This window comes from Coregonus lavaretus (assembly GCF_964263955.1).
Source record: "Coregonus lavaretus genome assembly, contig: HAP1_SCAFFOLD_4470, whole genome shotgun sequence".
Lineage (NCBI taxonomy): Eukaryota > Metazoa > Chordata > Actinopteri > Salmoniformes > Salmonidae > Coregonus > Coregonus lavaretus.
The window spans coordinates 1-9,264 of record NW_028166575.1 but is presented as its reverse complement, the minus strand read 5'-3'; positions in this window follow the sequence as shown (position 1 = coordinate 9,264).

The window sequence follows — 9,264 nt, the reverse complement described above, 5'->3', positions numbered from 1 at the left end:
GAATTTACACTTTCCCACCTGCCACAGCAGACACTGTCAGTACTCCTTTATAGATGCTACTGTGGGTCTCTCTACTCTGGAACGTTCTCTTGAACACATACAGCCTTCAGAAAGTATTCACACCCCTTCACTTTTTCCACATTTTGTTGTGTTACAAAGTGGGATTCACATGGATTTAATTGTAATTTTTTTGTCAACGATCTACACAGAATACTCTGTAATGTTGAAGTGGAAGACGAAATCTAACATTTATAAAAGTATTCATCCACCTTGGCATTTTTCCTATTTTGTTGCATTACAACCTGTAATTTAAATTGATTTTTATTTGGATTTCATGTAATGGACATACACAAAATAGTCCAAATTGGTGAAATGAAAAAAAAACAAAAAAAACTTATTTCAAAGAATTCTAAAAAATAAAAAACGAAAAGTGGTGTGTGCATATGTAATCACCCCCTTTGCTTTTAAGACCCTAAATAAGATCTGGTGCAACCAATTACCTTCAGATGTCACATAATTAGTTAAATAAAGTCCACCTGTGTGCAATCTAAGTGTCACATGATCTGTCACATGATCTCAGTACATATACACCTGTTATGAAAGGGCCCAGAGTCTGCAACACCACTAAGCAAGGGGCACCACCAAGCAAGCGGCACCATGAAGACCAAGGAGCTCTCCAAACAGGTCAGGGACAAAATTGTGGAGAAGTACAGATCAGGGTTGGGTTATACAAAAATATCTGAAACTTTGAACATCCCACGGAGCACCATTAAATCCATTATTAAAAAATGGAAAGAATATAGCACCACAACAAACCTGCCAAGAGAGGGCCGCCCACCAAAACTCACGGACCAGGCAAGGAGGGCATTAATCAGAGAGGCAACAAAGAGACCAAAGATAACCCTGAAGGAGCTGCAAAGCTCCACAGCGGAGATTGGAGTATCTGTCCACAGGACCACTTTAACAGAGCTGGGCTTTACGGAAGAGTGGCCAGAAAAAAGCCATTGCTTGAAGAAAAAAATAAGCAAACACGTTTGGTGTTCGCCAAAAGGCATGTGGAAGAAAGTACTCTGGTCAGATGAGACTAAAATTGAGCTTTTTGGCCATCAAGGAAAACGCTATGTCTGGCGCAAACCCAACACCTCTCATCACCCCGAGAACACCATCCCAACAGTGAAGCATGGTGGTGGCAGCATCATGCTGTGGGGATGTTTTTCATCGGCAGCGACTGGGAAACTGGTCAATTGAAGGAATGATGGATGGTGCTAAATACAGGGAAATTCTTGAGGGAAACCTGTTTCAGTCTTCAAGAGATTTGAGACTGGGATGGAGGTTCACCTTCCAGCAGGACAATGTGATAGAAGAATTTGAATGTTTAAAGATTATGACTAAAGTATTCCACCCTTAAAACTGTAGTATTGTGTGAAATGTGTTAGAATCATAAGTAGTACTGTGTGAAATGTGTTATTGTGCAGTTATGCCAGCAGGGTGCGACATCGAACCAAAGAACAGGAAATAGGTTTTGAAACCAGATGTTTCCACCCAGGGAGGGGAAGAGAGAGGCTTACAATATATTGTAAAACAGAATAACCATGTATGGGTGTAGTGGAAAGTTACAGACTTTCTGAGCAAGGTGTAACCCAGACTAAGAACTTATTTCTGTGTGTGTGTATAAATAGATTCGCTCTGCACTGGAGAGCAGAGCGCTCTCTGAATAAAGGACTGATCATTGTAAGCTGGGAAACTCTGTCTGTTTATTTTAACTAGAGATTTACAACCTCTGGGATACAGATTGAGTAATAAAAGAGTTCAGTTTGAACATTGAGATAGAAATTCTCGTGACACAATGACCCTAAGCATACTGCTAAAGCAAAACTCAAGTGGTTTAAGGGGAAACATTTAAATGTCTTGGAATGGCCTAGTCAAAGCCCAGACCTCAATCCAATTGAGAATCTGTGGTATGACTTAAAGACTGCTGTACACCAGCGGAACCCATCCAACTTGAAGGAGCTGGAGCAGTTTTGCCTTGAAGAATGGGCAAAAATCCCAGTGGCTAGATATGCCAAGCTTATAAAGACATACCCCAAGAGACTTGCAGCTGAAATTGCTGCAAAAGGTGGCTCTACAAAGTATTGACTTTGGGGGGGGGTGAATAGTTATGCACGCTCAAGTTTTCTGTTTTTTGGTCTTATTTCTTGTTTGTTTCACAAGCAAAATAATTTTGCATCTTGAAAGTGGTAGGCATGTTGTGTAACAGGTCCTAATCCAGGCACTTGTCATCTCCCGTATGGATTGCTGCAACTTGCTGTTGGCTGGGCTCCCTGCCTGTGCCATTAAACTCCTACAACTTATCCAGAACGCTGCAGCCCGTCAGGTGTTCAACCTTCCCAAGTTCTCTCATGTCACCCCGCTCCTCCGCACACTTTACTGGCTTCCAGTTGAAGCTCGCATCTACTACAAAACCATGGTGCTTGCCTACGGAGCTGTGAGGGGAACGGCACCTTACCTTCAGGCTCAGATCAGACCCTACACCCATACGAGGGCACTACGTTCATCCACCTCTGGCCTGCTAGCCCTCCTACCTCTACGGAAGCACAGTTCCCGCTCAGCCCAGTCAAAGCTATTCGCTGCTCTGGCACCCCAATGGTGGAACAAGCTCCCCCACGACGCCAGGACAGCGGAGTCACTGACCACCTTCCGGAGACACTTTAAGTCCCACCTCTTTAAGGAATACCTGGAATAGTCTACCAGTAATCCTTCTACACCCCCTCTCCCCCAGTGGTGGTTGTCCCACTAGCTATCCTAAGTTGAATGCACCAATTTGTAAGTCGCTCTGGATAAGAGCGTTAGCTAAATGACTTAAATGTAAATGTAAATCAAATGATACAAACCCCCCAAAAATCCATTTTAATTCCAGGTTGTAAGGCAACAAAATAGGAAAAATGCCAAGGGGGGGGGGGGGGGGGGGGGTTGAATAATTTCGCAAGCCACTGTATCTTCATTAGATGAGTAGTCAACCCCCTGAGTCAATACATGTTAGAATCAATTCAAGGGATTGAATACTTATTGACTCAAGATATTTCAGCTTCTTATTTTGAATTAATTTGCAAACATTTCTGAAAACATAATTGACATTATTTGGTATTGTGTGTAGTGAGTGACACAAATCTCCATTTAATACGTTTTAAATGCAGGCTGGACCATATCAAAATGTGGAAACAGTCAAGGGGTGTGAATACTTTCTGAAGGCACTTTTACCTTGTCTTGGAGGACCTCAGAACATTTCAAGAATATTTCGAAAATGTGGTATTTGCATTTTAAATTCTCAGCATGCAAATTAAAGCAGATTAGAATAAATAACTTTTATAATTGTTTCCAGATTGAAATTAACATTCGAGGACTGTATTGTAGGTGATATAGAGACACAAGGCATTTTAACTTCATCATAGGACATTTGTACAGCATTTATTAATTATGATTTACACTTCATATGTTGACAATCTGAACATGTTTTGAACCTGCAATGTTTGGTTCCCAACAGTCAATTTTCACACAATGTTCTATCTTTTACAGTTAGTCTAAATCTGTATGAAATAAAGAAATTCCCTCTTTTTATACTACAGTATATCTGATCATCAATTTCACTTTTTTCTTCTTCTAAAGAAACATTCAAAGTAAAACGCAGTTGACTTGATAATACAAATAGTTCATTGCATCTATTTTGAATTTCTGTCTATATAGATGTTATTCTTTCTCACTGGGAGAAAGCATGTATAACTTTATAAATTATAATGGAAGTTTCTGTTTTTGTGTTTGGTTATGTTTTTAAGTGTATGTCACCTCTAAGGTACAGTGCAGGTTTGAGGAAGAGGTTGAATAAATAAATAAAAACACTCAAAAGTGAAATATGCATTATTTGTACTTTTGAATAATAGATTCAATAATTATTATTTAAAGTGAGATGTATTCTGAGTAAATGCACTGTTATTTAGTCACATAAACAGACAGAGGAGAGGAACGAGGGATTCAGCGGAGGACAAGATAGCCCTCTCAAACACAGGTATGTTTATTTATGTTTAGATATACTGTTTGATTGTTCATAACTTTGGCTAATATTATAAAAAAAGAATGATAATAATATATAAGTCAAGAAATGGGTTATTATCACATGAATAAAAACGTATTATTATTGTGGTAGTAAAAGGTTATTGTTGTGGTATGTGAGGCAACGTCTAATGCTGAAAAGGAAAATAATAGTACATCCACATCATACAGCACATTGCAGGTGTTGGAATCCAGAAATAGATCATATTAACTGATCATTAAAAGAGGGAAATGTTTTATGTTATTCATTAATATTGACCGATGAATGTTGCTACAACTTAGATCCATGGAGTGGAGTCGGAGAGCCATCCCTGTCTCTGGTGAGAACTAACTACTTACAAGGGTTAGGGTTCATTCCATTTCAGTTCAAGTCAATTCAGAAAGTAAACCAAATTCCAATTACACCCCCCTTGGAATTTCAGTGTACTTCCTGAATAGACTGACATTTTTATTGAATTGACCCTAACCCATCCATCTAAATCAAATCAAATCAAATTGTATTTATTATAGTCAAAACGGCTATAATAAATAAATAAATTCTCCGGCGCCACAATGCTAAAAGTCAGAGATCTCCAATGATCAGCATTACCCTATAGCATGTTACACAATGTGTCATATAATGTTATTAAAGTGCATTCACATTAATATTATTAATTATGACTAATCATTCATATTATTATTGTGGCTTTACAGGGATTGTCCTACTTTTAATGAGGGTCACCGGGCAAATAGGTAAATGCATTTTTAATAAAGCAGACAGACAAACGGACAGACACAAAAGCAATCACCAAAAAAAAGATAGACAGACAAAACAAACAATCCAAATCAATTAATCAATGAATGAAGGATCAGTATTGGCCACTGTGAAAGAAGCAATACATTAAAAAATAATAAATAAAAACATGAATTAATAAGTAAGTTAATTAATTAATAAATCAACGAATCAATGCAAGGAGTCCTCTGTAGCTCAATTGGTAGAGCATGGCGCTTGTAATGCCAGGGTAGTGGGTTCGATCCCCGGGACCACCCATATGTTAAAATGTATGCGCACATGACTGTAAGTCGCTTTGGATAAAAGCGACTGCTAAATGGCACATTATTATTATTACAAGCATTGACCACTGCAACAGAAGCTAGGCCTAATAATAACTTTCATTCAGTTAATGTCCCAATTAAAGGTAACTAATTACATTTAATACATGTTGGTGCAGGTGTGTGTGTGTGTGTGTGTGTGTGTGTATGTACAGGGGGGTGGGGATGTGTATATCTAAGGTGTATTCACTAGGAACCAAACGGAACAAAATGGACGAAATGGGGAAGGACTAACCTGAACTAACCTGCAAATCGTTTTATGGTGCAAAATGTATTCTACAGGGTGCACTTAAGCAATAAGGCCAGAGGAGGTGTGGTATATGGCCAATATATGAATAAAGCCCTTACTCGTGGTATATTGGCCATATAAAACAAACCCAGAGGTGCCTTCTTGCTATTATAAACTGGTTACCAACTTAATTAGAGCAATAAAAATATATGTTCTGTCATACCCATGGTATACAGTCTGATATACTACGGCTGTCAGCCAATCAGCATTCAGGGCTCGAACCACCCAGTTTATAATAATGAATTAACATGTGTATTATATCTGTCTCTGTCACTCAAACAGTGGCATTGAGAGGAGTGGCTTCTCAGTCATCACAGTTTTATGATCGCAAAGCTCAATATACCATTGATGGAAAAAGAAACACAAACTATGGATCCTGCACCTACACTGAACTGGACACCAACCCCTGGTGGAGAGTGGACCTGCTGGATGTGACCAGAGTGACAGCTGTCACCATCACCAACAGATATGCTGTTCCTGAGAGGCTTGATGGTGCTGAGCAGTGGCGGCTCCTGAAAAAATTCTCAGGGGGGGCAATTTTTCTGATGATTTAGGTGACCTACACACATTTTAAAAAAGATATGTCCAGCAACAACATGAAGACAGGGGCAGCATATAAGTCAATACCAGAAGCATTTATTGACTGATCTCAAAAGTGTTGGCTTACCAGGGTTGGTGGAGCCCTCAGTTTCATCTTTGCCTCGCAAAGCTAACTCAAACACTCCGCAAAACTTCACACACTGGATTAGCCGGCTGAGGATGTGGCGGTTCTTGCTAATGTCGTAGTAAATATATTTGTTATAGTGAATATGGAATATGATATGTTGAGTAAAATGTTGTGCTAAGATCTATTTAGGTCAGGAGCTGGTTATAAGTTCTGTTCCTATCCAATAACAATGGACAAAAGGGTCCTATCTTGTCAGCCAAGGACAACACCCACGCCATAGGCCTCTCAGTTCTTCCAACTCACGAGTTCTTGCTCTGAGGACACACACACACACACACACAAACACACACACACACACATCATCACTGTTAAACACACACACACACACACACACACACACACACACACACACACACACACACACACATCATCACTGTTAAACACACACACACACACACACACACACAAATCCCCTCTCTTAGGCTGAACATTTGAAGACAGAGAACCCGACTCAGAGCCAATGCAACAGTGACAGTAGCCTGGAGGGGACCTCGCCCAACTCATCAGGACCAATCAGAAGATCAGAACTACTAGATTCAACCTACTTCATTTATTGCATAAAATGTCTGCACACAATGTTTCGGGGCTCTCTTCAGATAATAATAATAATAATAATAATAATAATAATATGCCATTTAGCAGACGCTTTTATCCAAAGCGACTTACAGTCATGCGTGCATACATTTTTGTGTATGGGTGGTCCCGGGGATCGAACCCACTACCTTGGCGTTACAAGCGCCGTGCTCTACCAGCTGAGCTACAGAAAGTGGATACTCATGGATGCGCATCGCAATTGTCAAATGTCAACACAATTGGAGACACCACGTCATTTTTGGAGACATGTTATTGACAGTAAACTATTGTAGATGCGACTGCTAACTAAATAAAACATTTTAGCTGGCTAGCTAATCATCTTAGCTAAATGTGGGGCAAACAATTCAGTTATTTACCGTTAATTTGAGGGATTGGGGTGAAAGAAATCGAGTTACATAGTGATACTTTACGATATACTGTATTGACAATATCGCAATATTTTAGCGCTAGTTGGCTGTACCTGCACCAAAACACCATTATTGTTCCTTCATAGCTTGTTCTCAATCTTTTCACATTGGGAGCCAATTTGTTTTCAGCACTTTTATTTCCATGACTGATCAAAACTCGTTCTCATGGCTTTCTGATCCCTCTGCAACAGACATATGGTGCGCAATAAAATCACAGTATCGAATCGCAATACGTATAGAATCATGAGACTCGCAATGCATATATCTTATCGTGAGGTTCCTGGCAATTCCCAGCCCAAGTTCATTTGCCACAACAAATCTCTTCGCTAGCAAACGCGATGTCTTCTCCAAAACGGCAATGTGTCTCCAGCAATGTTTACTTTTTTGACGTTCTATGGCATCTCCACTTTCCAAGCATATATGACCACATGTAATATTTTGGTAAGTGATGCAAATAGTGAACTATGTAGGGCCAGGATGTAAAATATATGTAGCTGCAGCAATTTCTCTTATCTGATATGGTAAGTAATGGGGCTTAATGTATAGCTCCCTAAGAGTTTGACGAACGGGTCCGTGCACGCGATTCCAGATATCTTTACCTCTGAATAAACTGCCTTTATTATACCATATCCACCCTGTCCAAAGTCTCTACTTGGTCTCAGTTCTCCAGTAAACTTGTGATTATCAACACTAACCTCATCGTTGTGGCGGCGGACAGCTAGCCTGTATCCCTCATCCAGTTGAGTGGCAATGTTCTTTTTTCGTTAGTACCAATTTTTGGAAAATCCTCGGGTGTAGGACTTTCCACCTTTAGTAGAAACCTGTTGAATTATTAAATTTGGTCTGGGAGGTCCTAATTGTTTCGTTGCCAATTTATCTTGATTTGTTCGCCGACAAAAAGGAACTTCTTTCAAAGACACAATCGAGTTGCACTGAAGGCTAGCCATTTTTACAGTAGTAGTGAATTGATTGAGGCTGCTACCCGGTCTTTTCTTAGTTACGTTCATGGTTACGTTACGTATGACGAAAGCGCGTAAGTGCAAGCCCTCAGACACCCATAGAGATTGTATTGAAAGCTCTGAAATTTGAAAAAAATAGATTTTACATGGGAGTCTATGACAGACTTCTGGGCGATTTTCAACCTGACTGAAATCGCCCAAAAAGGGGGGGTGGCCATTTGAAGCACGACTTTAGCCTGATTGGACATTTAGTGGCAGATCAGACCAGACACGTCTAGATTACAACACTGATAACTACTGTTGCCGTGATATAATTGATTAGAAAAAAAATCCCTTCCTTTTCCCGTTTGGCAGTGCGTCGCCCATATCGCCCTATTGAACACACCGCCCCTGGTGCTGAGATCCATATCGGTAACTCACTGGAGAACAACGGCATCAACAACCTCAGGTGAGTAGTGAAATAGAATAGATAACATTGTACTGTAATTCTGATTAAATTGTACAGTTTATGGGATTCAATAAAAATAACAGTTATTCATTAAATGTGTTGATATTTTCAGTCATACTTTAGTGAAGAAGCATTTTAACTACAGCAACGCACGCACTGTACAATATCATGTATCTCTCTCTCCCCGACCCCCCACACCAGATACTCTCTCTCTAGATGCTCTCTCTCTCTCTTTACTTCTCCAGATGCTCTCTCTCTCCAGATGCTCTCTCTCTCCAGATGCTACTCCAGATGCTCTCTCTCTCTCTTTACTTCTCTTTACTCCAGATGCTCTCTCTCTCTCTCTCTCTCTCTCTCTCTCTTTACTCCAGATGCGCACTCTCTCTCTCTCTCTCTCTCTCTCTCTCTTTACTCCAGATAGGCTCTCTCTCTCTCTTTACTCAAGATAGGCTCTCTCTCTCTCTTTACTCCAGATGTACTCTCTCTCTCTCTTTACTCCAGATGTACTCTCTCTCTCTTTTACTCCAGATATCTCTCTCTCTCTCTCTCTCTCTCTCTCTCTCTCTCTCTCTCTCTCTCTCTCTCTCTCTCTCTCTCTCTCTCTCTTTCTCTCTCTTTACTCCAGATGCTCTCTCTCTCTCTCT